At 40.2% G+C, this 14,428-nt stretch overlaps 1 protein-coding gene across 1 annotated transcript in view; it reads right to left on the reverse strand.

Moving 5' to 3' along the window:
• Positions 1-13,854, reverse strand: part of tenm3 (teneurin transmembrane protein 3) — a 180,778-nt gene extending 166,924 nt beyond the window's left edge. The window contains 1 exon segment of the mRNA XM_056408324.1: positions 13,645-13,854. The gene's annotated coding sequence lies outside the window, so the exon portion shown is untranslated.
• Positions 13,855-14,428: the final 574 nt, after the last annotated feature.

Genomic DNA, 14,428 nt, shown 5'->3' on the forward strand with positions numbered 1-14,428 from the left:
ACTTTTAAAATGAAAAGGAGGGACTTTAGCAGAGTGCACAATGAGCTGGTCTCTGGCACTGCTGCTCACCAAATGATTATACTGAACTATTCTCTGTCACTGAGGAATTCAGTGTAATAATGACTACATATCCTTTGTCAGCCACAGAGCATGTGTTTTGATTATTCACGATGTTTAAACATGCAACAAAGTATGCTTCCTAATCAGTGAGCTAAGACGTTTGAAGAGACACTTTACTTTGAAATATTAAGTGTTGCAAGTACAATGAAAACCATTGGACAAAAGAGACCAGACACTATATAATGATAAATCCCTTACAATACATAATTCATGGACTATGATTTAAAAATGTGAATATTCTTCCAGAGAGGGCACTATTCAATGATTGTTGAAGAAGCACTACTAAGTGTTGGCTTGACAAACTCTGTCTGTGATCAAAAACACTTTTATCAATTGAAGTCGTTCCGTTGCCAAAATGTATCTGTAAGAGCAGAATACCAGAGAACGTTGGTCTTCGAATTGAAGGGTTTGCCAAGCATAATGAAAGAATAAAAAAAACACTATTATATGTGGTTATGTTGGAGAGAAGATAAGTAATTCCCAAACATTGTTGGCTTTTATTTCGTTGTATTTGGTATTTCAGAAAGTGAGCTTGTATGGGTAAGGATGGGGATGCGTACCAGGCTGGTTTCCCGTTGAGAACTGGTTCCTAGTGGTCTGATTTCTAGGAATCAAATGCCCCGGTGACTATTGATTACTCTTGTTCATGCTCTGGCAGTTGTGCATGCACCATTATATACCGGCATGTGCACGCTGTCTCATGTTTGTGTTTCTGTCATACCGGATCAGAAGAGAAAATGTGGTGGCAATAAACCTCCGAACACGCAAAACTGAGCTAACTGCTAAGGTTAGCGGAGGCTGCATTCAGGTACATTAGCATGCGTTCATGCTCTATTCAGTAAATAAGTGCATTGGGTGGTACATTTTTCCAATGCTATCTCACCTACAAAGCCTTGATTGGTGATGCACCATCATATCTTAAGGAGCTTGTAGTACCATATTGCCCCACTAGAGAGCTGCGCTCACTAAATGCGGGGCTACTTGTGGTCCCTAGACTCTTAAAAAGTAGGATGGGAGCCAGAGCCTTAAGTTATCAAGCTCCTCTTTTATGGAACCAGCTTCCACCTCATTTCCACACAGTTACCTCAGCTTTTTAAGACTACATGTCATCATTAACCCATTCACACCCATTCATATACTGATGGGAGGAGCTTCCTGCCTTCAGGACTAACTAGTCATGCAAACACCGCAGGAAGAATGTGTGTGCCTTGCCCAAGGATACATCAATATGGACCAGCGGAGCCGGTGATTGAACCTGACGACCTTGCTCTACCACTGATCTACATTCACAGTTGTTAAACATTAGAACACTAGCTCTTATCATATGAACAGTGTACTCCATATAAATAATCACTTAAGATGACAATGGCAATGTAAAATGATAGCATTTAGTATTTCTTAAGATGTACACTGACTTTGGGACGGTTGAAAATCTTTTTCGGCACGGTGAAGGAAAAGGTTCTTCTGGAACCTTGCATGTATGTACTCTTTTTACACCTAACAATCTATCAGGAAGCCATTAGGGAATCCCCCCAAAATTGGATTGAAAAGACAAATAGGTAATGGAATTTGTATAAATAAAATATTATCAATGCCCATCCCTTGTGAGATGGGTATGGGCATTGATAATATTTTTTATATTTTCACAGGCCTCTCTCCTCCCCCATCATTCCGCCTCTCCACTTGTGTATATATTTTTTTTATATGATATTTTGTATCAGTGGCTTGCTGATGGTGTTCAAATGCTATAACAGAATGTCTCTGAGGAATCTTCCAAAACCGTCAAAGCGCCAATATATACTCAAGCAAAGACACGGCTAGTGGCTCTAGTCCCAAAAGCAAGGCACTAGCGCTGAAAAGGTTATGGGTTCCATTCCCTTTGTGGCTAAAAGGGCAGAGCAAAACATTTTGCAAAGTATAGCCCAAGGCTAGGTCCTGAAATAGCCCTCCAGTCCGGCTACATGTTCCCACATACAGTGAAGAGTCCGGTTGGCTCAGGGTTGTGGAGCTGTGGGCTACAGTAGCTTCTTACAGGAGCCCACAGCTCCTTACAACAGGAAGAAAAGTATGCACTTACAATGAAGCAAATTTAGCCTGCAACCAAGAAACAACCAGACATGTTGCGATCGACAAATGTATGTACCGCTTCATAGACTTCATTCACTGAGGAAACTAATCATTAAACATATGTGTGATGTCTGAGCAAGCCATAGCATCAACCGTGCTGCATTTCAGGTCAACTCTTTAGTTCGGTCTCAGTTTTGATCCTTTTGCATTCCTGCAGCATGTGTGCAAAATCATTCCATATAAAACATTGGTGGTGAAGCAGCAAATGATTCCATTCATCCCCTGAGAAGCAAAAGCCACTTTCACACATGCACCATTTACTTTTAATTTGACAGCATTTTTTCATTAAGTGTTCGTAGGCGAATATGAAGCCAATATCACAATGGCAATAAATTAGTTACGGCAGTTTGACTGCTCAATAAGTAGTACAATTGGTGCTAAGCTCCCCATCGGCATGCTCTGCTTTGCATCAAGCTCTGACGCTCAGATACTTCCAGCAGCACTGCTAACAGCATGTGGACGGTCACATTGCATTACAGTGATATTAAGTTGTTGCTTGTGGGAACAACACACTCCCACATTAATGCATTTAATGTGTGAGATGTAGAGGGACTCTGTGCATGGAATAGCTTCCATCTTGCATTGAAGTTCAATAATCAAAATCATCAAGCAGACGGCAAAGTGTAGCTCAACCCTCAACAACTGCGACACAATGTAAAGATTATGCATCTTTTTCTCAAGTGAAAAAGGGTCTCCTGCACTGCAATTACTTTGACTTACTTCACTCCACTCCCTCTCTAAGGGTTGTCTAAAGGCATTCTAATAAATTATAGAAACCTGAGAGGAGACAAGGAGACTTTTTTAAATGAAATGAACATTGGTTGTGACATTTTCTCAGGCTGTCAGACGTTGATCCAACCAGAAAACAAATCTGTGGGAAGAGGAATGATTAAAAAGAAGAAGAAAGCATGCAGCCAATAACGCAGAGATGTATGTATTTCCACGTGTTCTTCCACACAGGTCATCCAGATGAAATGGTGCTGATCGAGCAAAACTGATGAAAGATAACGGGACGCACACACTGTGGAAAAATGAAAAACTGTTTTTGATTACAATCACTCATCGTCTCATCTCTTAGTCGAACCGCTTGGCCGCTGTGTGCTTCTATCTATCACCACGGCAATCTGCTTTAGGGTGAAATAACCACAACACCGCATTACCAAAACCACATATGTCAGCACAGGTCACAAACACACATACACACACACTTCCTGAAAGTTGACCTCGTGGCCTACTAGGATGGCGGCCTTGCCTTGCCCCTGACATGACTAAACAAAAGAGATGGAGAGGTGGAGGAGGGGTAAGGGAGAAGGAGGGAGAAGTAAGGGGGGGGGGGGTATAAACATAACAAGTCTATGGGGTTAAGTGTGTGTCAATGTGTGGGTGTCTCTGTGTGTGTCCATCCTTTGTTTGCAGTTGCTTCTTTTCTGTTTACTTCAATAAATTACCATTGTCTGTAAACACACTCAGACTCGGCTTATTACTCTCTCTGATGCCCCTTCACATGGTTTGGAGTGATTTCTCATTTTTGATGAAATCAGACATTATAAATACTGGTGACATTGTATAATGAAACAAACTGAATCAAAATAAATGTAAACAAAAAGAAAAGCATACGTTATTTCCCCATTCCCTTTCCCATTTCTCTTTCGTTCACAGGCCTCTCTCCTCCCCCATCATTCCGCCTCTCCACTTGTGTATGTACTGCATAAATGAAAAGAGCACGTTGTCCCTCTCACACCCATCCTGATTAAAGTGTCTCTATGCGTTTTGGTGTAATCCAATGATATTCAAGGTGAATATATACATATGCTATGCACAGTAAATACGTATCTAGTCGCAATGTGGAGGGATTATAGTCACTGGTGGTAAACATAACACAAGGTAGGTACTGCTGAACTTCCCATGTTCTACCTATGGGAAGTACTGAGTATGTAATGTGAAACAAATAAAATGCAAATGGTCAAGGTGCTTAATTCAAACCAGAATGAATATGGTGTGTGTGTGTGTGTTTGTGAGTGTGTGTGAGTGTATATGCGAGTGTGTGTGAGAGTGTGTGTGTGAGTGTGTGTAGTCTTCAATCAGCTACAAAAGCATATGGAAACACAAACATGTACACACACGCATGTCCGACTGTCATTGAGCTGTTATTTGCACCCATCCAAGGCCCCTAAACCTACACAGCAGACACACAAGTAAATGGCAATGAATTCATCCATAATCAACAGGAATAATGATGATCACAATGACAGATTAAAAACAACACTCAATTGACATTGTTTTGAACTGGAGCTGAAGCTGTGAAGTGGCGTTTGAGGCTCCACTCTCTGTAGTTCTTTTCATTCAAAATAAATGTAAATGAAAAACGTTGAGCAGTAGAGCAACAACAATAGGAGTGGAAACAGACACAGGAAAGAGGCAGGCACAACATTCTCTGTGTGCCCCCCCCCCCCCCCCTCCCACACACACACACACACACACACACACACACACATACCACCACCTCCAGGTGCTCATGGTTCATTTTACCATCACATCGTCTGTCTTCATTTCCCTCAGCAGCTAGATAAGACCTGAAAGGAACCTGCTAGTGAGACAAGAGCCCTGTGTGTGTGTGTGTGTGAGTGATTGAGTGTATTGTATAAGTTACTATTTCTCTCTACTGCTTTGGAATGTTACCATTTACCCCCAACTGATCTCTGTAATATTATGACTTCACAGTTTTAAGTATTTGTAAAAATCTAGAACACTGGTGCCATTTGGTTTTCGGATCATAAAACAATACACACAGATTTTGAATTTAGATATGAAGATATTTGTCAGGGTGTAACTGAAAAGAAACATAATGGTGTGAGGCAAACACGAGCATTTAATAGTAATATGGTAGAGTATCTGAGTGGTGATAGGTTCTTTACTGTTGGTTTTGGCCGTCCCTGTGGTCAAAAGGCTGTTTCCGAGCACCAGAGTCCCTTTAGAAACGTCTTATTGTCCGCAGCCGTTAGAGTCTGAGCTGAAAGTTTCTTGTGAATCTTTGTGTTGTAAATTTGGTCGGATGACAAGCATTAAGAATAAGTACGTAGAAATGAGTAAAGCATTCCTACCGATGGTCTTGTTTACTTATGTAGGTCAATCAGGAGAATTACATTGAGACTGTTTCATAAACAGTTCAAAGCTCTAAACAGTAACTTCAAGGGAACTACAGTCAACAAGGAGATTCACTCGCATTTTTTTCACAAAGACTGGACTCCCAACTTGCAGCTGGGCTTCAACAGGGCTGACATTACGTAATTGTAATTTCAGCTGACAGTGATCCAGTGAGTGCAGCTCTTTGGAAAAAAGGCTTTATCATCACAGACATGGTCAGCGTTTATCTAAGGTGGTGCACCATTTATATCATCAAGGTCACAGTGGAATACTCCATGCAAAGATACTATTCAATTACAAGAGGGATTACAAGTATGACGACATGCAGGAAATAGGGATAGGAGTAAGGAGTCAGGAGTAATGGGAGAGGTTGAGAGAGAGAGGACATGACAGAGAGAGAGAGGAAGAAGATGAGGTGTGTTTGCGAACCATCTGGACTCAGTCTCTGATAAGAAACACTTAGTCAGCGAGTACCTCATCACTCAACCAGCTCCCTCTTCCCTCTTTTTTCTCTCGACCTTGTGTAAACTAGTCTGAATCTTCTGTCTCTCGCTTTTCTTTTCTTTTTTAACTCTTCCTTCATTGTGTTGTTCTACAGGAAGTGATAAAGTGGACATGAGTGATGCAAATGATAGTGATGACACTTAATGTGGGAAAAGTGGAGAAAAAAAGAAGGAGACAATGTTCACACATTTACATGTACAACTCATTCACTACACTTTTGTTAAGCACATTACTTTGACATATGATGGTGTTTAATGTATTGGGATGCACTACACACAGATTGACAACCATTAAGCTTTTGTTACAAGGTCATATTATGAATGTTATGATTATTATTCAATTGAAAGCTTTTTTTTTTTAAGCTCCTGTCTAGCTGATGTATACATACTGTGAAAGTATCAAAATGCTCCAATCCCCAAAGAAAAGCACACAGCCAGTGTTCAGAAACTGTGATGTTAATGGAGCTGCCAGGATTTTTGTAAGGTTGTGATGTCACAACGACACAGCGACACACACAGTGAGCGATGCTACTATACGGTGGCCCAAACACGCTGGCCAATCAGAGCACACAGGGCTTTTTTTGAGTTGGAGTCTTAAAGAGACAGGCGCTAAAAGTACATTTGAGACAGAGGGAGAATAGACATATTCAGACAGCAGTATGAGAAAAATTAAGTTTTTTCGACTGCAAATAATGGGCAACAATTTAAAAAAGCAAATACATATTTGAAATTATGTCAATTCAATTGTGTATAGATTGATAACAAATATATATTTTACTGCATCTTCCTACCTATTTTGAGTAGATGTTAACTAGTAAGTGCATTCTGCTACTATTGTGACTGCTACTGCAGCACAAGAACATTTGGATATAATATAAAATGATGGATACATTCAACGTGTATTTTTTGTAATCAAATTGTTTAATGCATACTGAAATCTTTCTGCAGCACAACAGTCCTGAACAGTTCTCCTAACTAATGTCACTGTTGAGTAATAGTACCTGTGTTGACCTCATTCTTTATGTGTAAAATAATTCCTGCCTAATAGTCCTGACATGCACCTCCTTGCACAATATGATTCATAATAATGTGAACACTCTGACTGCTTTTTTGATTTGTCTTCACTCCTGAAATGTGAAGCAGAATGTTCGTTTTTTTTCAATTTGTCCTTTTGAATTAGTGATGAGGGGGGATGGCGCTGTGCTCTCTCTCGGGGAGCTGTCTGACAAAAATCATATACACAACAATACACAGACACAAAGTAGAATACTTCCAGAGATGTACGAGGTTCATCAGACAAGTAAATAAATTCCCACTAACAGGTGCACACACACACACATGCACGCAAACACACACCCACACACAAACACACACAGTAGGCGAGAGGCACACAAACACCCCACAATGCATACGCTTTACTGTTAAGCTTGTGATAAATGAACTATAAATGCCCTTGTATGTCATAAAAAATAGAAAAGAAAAATAGTGTGAAAATAATATAAATGACCGGGACACTCTAAATATTTGTGCCTGTTCAAGTATGCTTAGCTAAGAATAATGTTATGTATGTGTTTGTTTGTTTATGTCTGTGTGTGTGTGTGTGTGTGTGTGTCAGGGCATTTTAGGAATAATTAAAATGTTGTGTTTTCTGAGTAATAGCCCCATCTAGAGTAGTGCAGTCCATCTGGAAAATTACGACAGGCGCAAACACACACACACACACACACACACACACACACACACACATGCACGCAGAAATACAGAAACACATCTATACTTGCAAGGGCAAGCCACTGACTCAGTCGTTGCTGAACCCCTGTTTCAAAGTGACATTCTGCCACTGATGACTTTCATCATCTTTCCAGCTTGAAAACATAAACACACACACACACACACACACACACACACAGCCCCCTATATCGCAGCAGACACCCAATCTATCTCATACATCATTCTCAAAGGCCTTGTTGCTAGGAGATAGTGCTCTATTTGTGGAGAGAGAGCGACAGAGAGACATACAGCAAAATGGGTGGCGGTGGTGTGTTGTGTGTGTGTGTGGGAGGGGGGGAGAGGGGGGGATAAACGGAAGAAAAGTGCAGGGATGAGAAATTGAGGAGATAAGAGAGTCAAGTTCCTTTAAAGCAAGATGAGTCTCAAGATTCTCTCACAAACAGGGAGCAGAGACACTGGGACGATGTGTGTGTTCCTGCTAGCCACGCATGGTCGCTCATGTGAATGTGCACATCTCCGTGCAGTATGTGTGTGTGTGTGTGTGTGTGGCTTCTAACTGCAGCAGTGCTGGGATCCAGCAGGTCATATAATGGTTGGCTGGTCACATTGTCTACCCCAGCGGTCAGTCCTTCACACAAACACTGTCTCCTATAATCTGCAAATACATCTATTATAATCGGATAACACCTGCAGAGGAAGAAAATCCTCATCTAAAACACTGAGGGCCAACAACACATCAACAGGGTGAAACTTAAACAAGCACAACACACTCACACTGTCCTTCTGAGAACAAACATCCAGAAGCATTATTCCATAGTAAATATTATCAAAAGTAAGAATTTACTTCCATATAAACAAAAACATCATATTGATAATTATACTGATATCCAATAATGACAGCTAGTACAGATAAGTATGTTCAAACTTCCCATTAGTGGTAACATGCCGTACTGTAAATGTGATATAATGCGGATACATTTGTGTTGCTTTCAATGCTAAAACATATGTGCTTGTGCATGTCTTTCTCCATAAGCCGGACCCTACAACTGACACTGACACTGTTGTAGTAGAAACACACATCAAAATATGGAAGAACTGTAGTTAGATTTATTCTTTTAAATTGGCCCGTTATTGCCATTCAAATGAAAATTGTCTATTATGTCTGATGTACGAGTGGATCTTCTGCATCAAATGTACCCACTAAAGCCTCAATGCAGAAATTAATAAAAAGGGACACATTTGTCTATTTGAAGTTTATATAATGCCTCATTTGTATGTTTAAACATATCATTTCTGAAAATACTACAAGCAATAATTGCCTTAATGTAAGTAATCAACTGGGGAAGTGTCATGGTGAAGTATCGTAGTTTATTGTTTTACCCTTTTCACCTGTCGTATGTTCAAAATGAATCTAATTATACAAAACACATCTTTAAGAAGTCTTTACTGCAGCAGTTCTGACAATCAAACTGTCCACTTCCATTCCTCTCTGCGTTCTGAGGGTTCTACAGAGGGGTTTGTTCACCACGCATTCACAGCCTCATCTATACAACCTTTTATCTACAGTATTTTCGGATTTATAGTCATAAAATTGACTCCAAAATTAAGTCAACAAAATAAAGTATTTTGAAACTGCCTTTATCCAATGTTCAGATTTTGGTTCAGGATATATAAATATATACAAATTCCTACATGTTGGATATGATAATAAGTCCCTTGTTGCATATTTAAACGTAATTTTCTGAAAACAAAATAAATAAATTGAGAGGTTTCATAGCGATATCTAATATATTCCATCTATACACATTGGGTGAATCCCAGCAGTTATCGCTGAACAATTATTACACCTCTGCATAGTGAAGCCCCATATTGTAATCCCACTGCTGATTAAAGGCAAGCTGCTTCAGTCCATCACAAAAAAGAGTTCTGAGTTTTGAATTAAATTAAATTAAATTAATTTTGAATATCTCAAAATTACAAATTGCAAATTATCCTCAGAGGGCTTTACAATCGGTACACATATGAAAAAGGGTAGAAAGCTTCAGGAGAGCAACAGAGGAGGATCCTTCTCCCCGGATGGACCGAAGCAATAGATGTCATGTGTGCAGATGAGCAGCGTTACAACACATTTAATGACTATGACATCCATTCAAATGAAGCTTCTTTATTCCCACAGTATAATTAGAAACTATTACTCAGTCGTCATTGACTATACCGTATTCAAATCTCTTTGTATTCCCTTTTCTATCCAGCTGTGACTATAATCATGCTGAACTCGTACTAGTCTTATAATGAGGCCTTCTGTCATTAGAACACCACAACAAGTTAGGTGCTCCATAATCGCACAGTTCAAGACTTCTTTAATATGCGGCTGCTTACTAACTTTACCAAATTAGACTTTTTTGGTGTTCCTTTGCACCAGTGGAATGCAGCAGCTGTCTTTGCTGGTTGACTGACTGCATTTTCTCTCACAGTGGTTGGTCTGAAGCTCAGTCCGTCTAATCCACTAAAACGTTCCAGAGGAGCGGGAAGAGCCCTTATATGTGCAAAAAAAAATCACCTTGACAAACCTGTCAAATATATGCAGTAGAATGCAACACATGCACACGGCCTTGAGACAAACTCTCTGTCACTTATTACTATTATTCTAAGCCACACACATGCACCATTACATTCATCATCATTTTAGTTCTCATCTTACACACAGCATCTGTTAGTAACAACCGCTGTAATGCTCCGAAAATAATCTTGCTACTTTACTTTGTGACATCTTCACAGCATCTGCACCTGTCCTTTTGAGACACAGGAGTGAGCAAAAAGAAGCACATATATTTTCAGAATTGCCATTTGACCTTTTGTGCCAAATGGACCATGAATTAAAAATGAAAGGGATATTTCATTTTATAGCCCCTTAATTCACGCTCTGACGTCTGATAGTCTAATAGGGGCACGGGAATCTTAATAAGTTACAGATGTTCTTCTCTCCACCACCGCCTCTGCCCTCCGCTTCTTTATGATCCATCCATCTACCGGCGCTTTTGAGAATTATTCCTCTCACCGTGACAGTTTAATTCCTTTAATCCATCACTTCCTCTTTTGTTTCTTAACTCGCACGCAATTTTATTTAGGAGTGTTTCAAAATGTATGTTTCTAATTGAAAAGGTAACCGTGGGGGGTGGGCAGTAAGAGGAGAAGACTGAACGAGAGAGAGAGAGAGAGACGCACACACACAGAGAAAGTAATGGAATGCAAATCTCGGTGTCTGGAAACGATTAGGCAAAAAGCTAAAGCCTGTCTTCTCTTTCTGTGTCTGAGCAGCAGAACGTAGTCCAGCCCCCCTAACCCTCACCACACACACACACGCACACACACAAGTACACACGCAAATACAGACCCACACACATACAATCTCTCACTCTCTCTCACACACACACACACACACACACACACACGCACAAACAAGCTTTTCGATGAGCTGATGCTTTCCTCGGTTAGCCCGTATTTTACTTTAAATAGCCACTCCCTTCAAAGTGACAAAGAGCAAGGTTTAAAACATGTTACTATTTTAAGTGAATCATCCTTCTCATTCATTCAGTTCAAAGAAAGATGAAAAAAAAAAATGTAATCAACCAATGTTTCATTTATCATAAGATGGCACAATGTGTTTTTAATTGTGTGCTTGTTTGATTAAATAAAATAAAAATCAGACTTTTTTTCAATAGAATACAGAAATATTACCCAAGAAATGGAAGACAAACGTGCTCATCTCATTTTCATACGGTGTACCTGTGGGGTACCAATACGAGATGAGATTTTTGGGGGGATTTTTGCACACGCGTAAAAATGTGGAGATTGAAGAGAAGGAAGGTCTAAGTGTGGCTAATAAATCAAGTTAGAATACAACATCTGTGTGTCACTCTGTAGAGCACAGAGCAGTGGGCCGACCGGGAGAGCAGAGGTTCTCTTTTGTTCCCTCACAAGGTAGAGAACAAACCTCGGGCCTCTCCATGTTGCCCCTTGGAATCATTTGCAGTTGTCTTTTGTCATACTTCTATAGTTTTAGTTATGGGAAAGAATACAGGATAGTGTGTTGTAAGTTATTCAACATGTAAAAGACCGGAGTGGGACGGTAGCCCACACGGAGGAAAACTTAACATGAAGTGACATTTGCCGGAAAAATTATTCGTTGACTCAAAACTGATTTTTCTCAGTCAATCTACACTGAATCACATATTTACCTTTACATTACTTTTCAAGGCCTTGAAGTTCCTATTACCTATTGTCTGCGTGATTTGAACAGGAATATAAAAAAATGTGTTGTGTGTATATACTATATATATATATATATATATACATTTATTTATTTTATTGATGAACAAAAACCATGTTAATGTTTAAATATATAAAACATATGCATATATACAGTATGTATAATGATCTAAATGAAAAGACATCGGAGAACCTTTTACGGAGCCTCTGGCAGATTGCCACGGTCCCCTGGTGAAGTGATTTAAATAAAAAGTGTGATTAATACAAAGTAATCCTAAAAATACAAAGCATACAGTGTACACTTCTTTGAATTACAGAATATAATTAAAATGCTATAATAATAATATTAATAATAATAATAATAAATTAAATATACATTAAAACTATACATCATAGTGTGTAACATTAAGTTAGAGTTGAACAAGAATAAATACACTTTGAAAAATGTAAAACTTTTGTCTCAACTATTTAAGTGCAGGCTGCTTAATAACGTCATAGTTCATCGTCCACTGTATTCTACGAAAATGTTGGTTATTAATAATATTATGATTGTGGTTCTTATCATTATTAACATTATTATTATTCTGTCTGCCATTCTGTGGACCTTCCGTAGCTCACTGACCGAGCCTAGTTCTTACCCCAGCACATCACAACAGACTCGACTGGTTGACGAGGAAAGAGATCCAACTCTGGTCACAAGGAGACATGTAGGGGTTGAAACGTCTTTGGAAACTTTTCAAACAACTATGATTGACAGCAGTTTGTCCTGAATGTTTCTCGTTAAGTCTCTCACATTGATTGGAACCCTAATTAAGGTAATATTCCCCATCTCCATTCCCTTTGAATATTGGCCCATACATAATGGCTTCAAAATCAAAACCAGACCATGAGGCTAATGCTTACTTTATGATTAACCACTGAAATATTTATACATGTGTGTCACCGTGTGTGCGCGCGCGTGTGCGTGTGTGTGTAGCACAGAGATGCAAGATAATTGATTGGCAGCCTTTTCGACTTACTATACAAGAAGCTGACAGGGATTTCGAAGAATCCGAGCTGAAATAGTGAATTACTGGTTGGCGTGTGGACTAGTCGGTGACTGAGTGAATGCAAAAATAAAAATGTTAAAAAATAAAATGACTGCTTGCTCGACTGACTGGCTGGCAGTCGGCTTACTAACTAACTTGCCGCTTGATTTGACCTTATTGTCTTGGAAAGTCTTGGAAAGTGTGACCACGGCCAAGACTCTGAAAGAAAGTGGAATAGGGCCTAGAGAGAGAACGCAGTGGATAAAGAAAAATATATATTTTAGGGCAACAATACATGAATAAGAAAAAGATGAGAATGTGGAAAGAGAGAAAAACTATGAAAAGAAGAAAAGGGAAAATAGAGAAAGACAAAACACACAGTGCTTGGATCCGATGGAAAGACAGGTTTTTCCTCTCCCTCTCTTGCCAATTTCACACCAAATCAAACCATGAGGCCCCAGACTGGCACTATTTTAACACACACACACACGAACGCACACACACACACATGCACGCGTACGCTTATTGACTGTGAGTTTACATTCAGTCAGTGAATTCACACAATGAGAGACAATTGACTAGAGACCAAGCAATTTTCTGAGGCATGCATGCAGGCACACACACACACACACACACACACACACACACACACACCACATCACTTAGTGCATCTTGAAAAGAAAAAAAGACAAAAGGAAATGCAAATCCAGCATTGTATTTACCTTGTGTGTGTGAGTACTTCAGTGTCGCCCGGCTTGAAGGGTTAATGCTCCCAAAAAACACATAGGATCCTTTCAGGCACGCATGAACACTCGGAGTCGTCCTGCTGCTGACGCGAAAAAGAATAATACACCCCCGTCTCTGTCGTCCCCTCGCTTTTTTCCCTCTCTCTTCGTTGGTGAGGATATAAAGAACACACGCCTGTTTTCTGAGGTTTGTTCTCACCTCTCTCTTCCTCTATCTGTGGGACTGCCTTCGCCTTTTTCTCTCACTTCTTCTTCTCTTCCAGCCTCTGCACTCCAAGTGAGAGATGGAAAATGAAAAACGCTGATGCCCTTCTTTTTTCTCTTCTCTGTCAGTTAAAGAAAATGCAGAATTCCCCTCCTTTATTCTCTACTCCGGTTCCTTTCTCTCTCTGCCTGCCTGCCGCTGCCTCTCTTAGTGTGTGTGTGTGTGAGAGAACCGTCTCCTCGTCTGCCCCTGCCACCTCTGCTGTGTCTGCCTGCCTCTCTCGCTCTCTCCCTCTCTCTCTCTCTCCGCCTCTTTGCTTCTGTAAGTTTGAAGCTCTCTTGGTGGTTGAGCGAGAAGGGAGGCGGAGCCATGAGGCCAGGGGGAGCGGAGGGAAGAATGGTATTGGCTGACACGGAGGGGGTTAGTAAGAGAGTGGGAGAGAGAGGGAGAGAGAGAGAGAAAAGAGTGAGGCAGAAATGAGCAGAGGGAGGGGCAGGATTTGGGCATTTGGAAGCTGGAGGTGTAGATGTGTGGAGAGTGAGGAGAGGAGGAGTC

This window comes from Pseudoliparis swirei, chromosome 24 (assembly GCF_029220125.1).
Source record: "Pseudoliparis swirei isolate HS2019 ecotype Mariana Trench chromosome 24, NWPU_hadal_v1, whole genome shotgun sequence".
NCBI classification, from domain to species: Eukaryota; Metazoa; Chordata; class Actinopteri; order Perciformes; family Liparidae; genus Pseudoliparis; species Pseudoliparis swirei.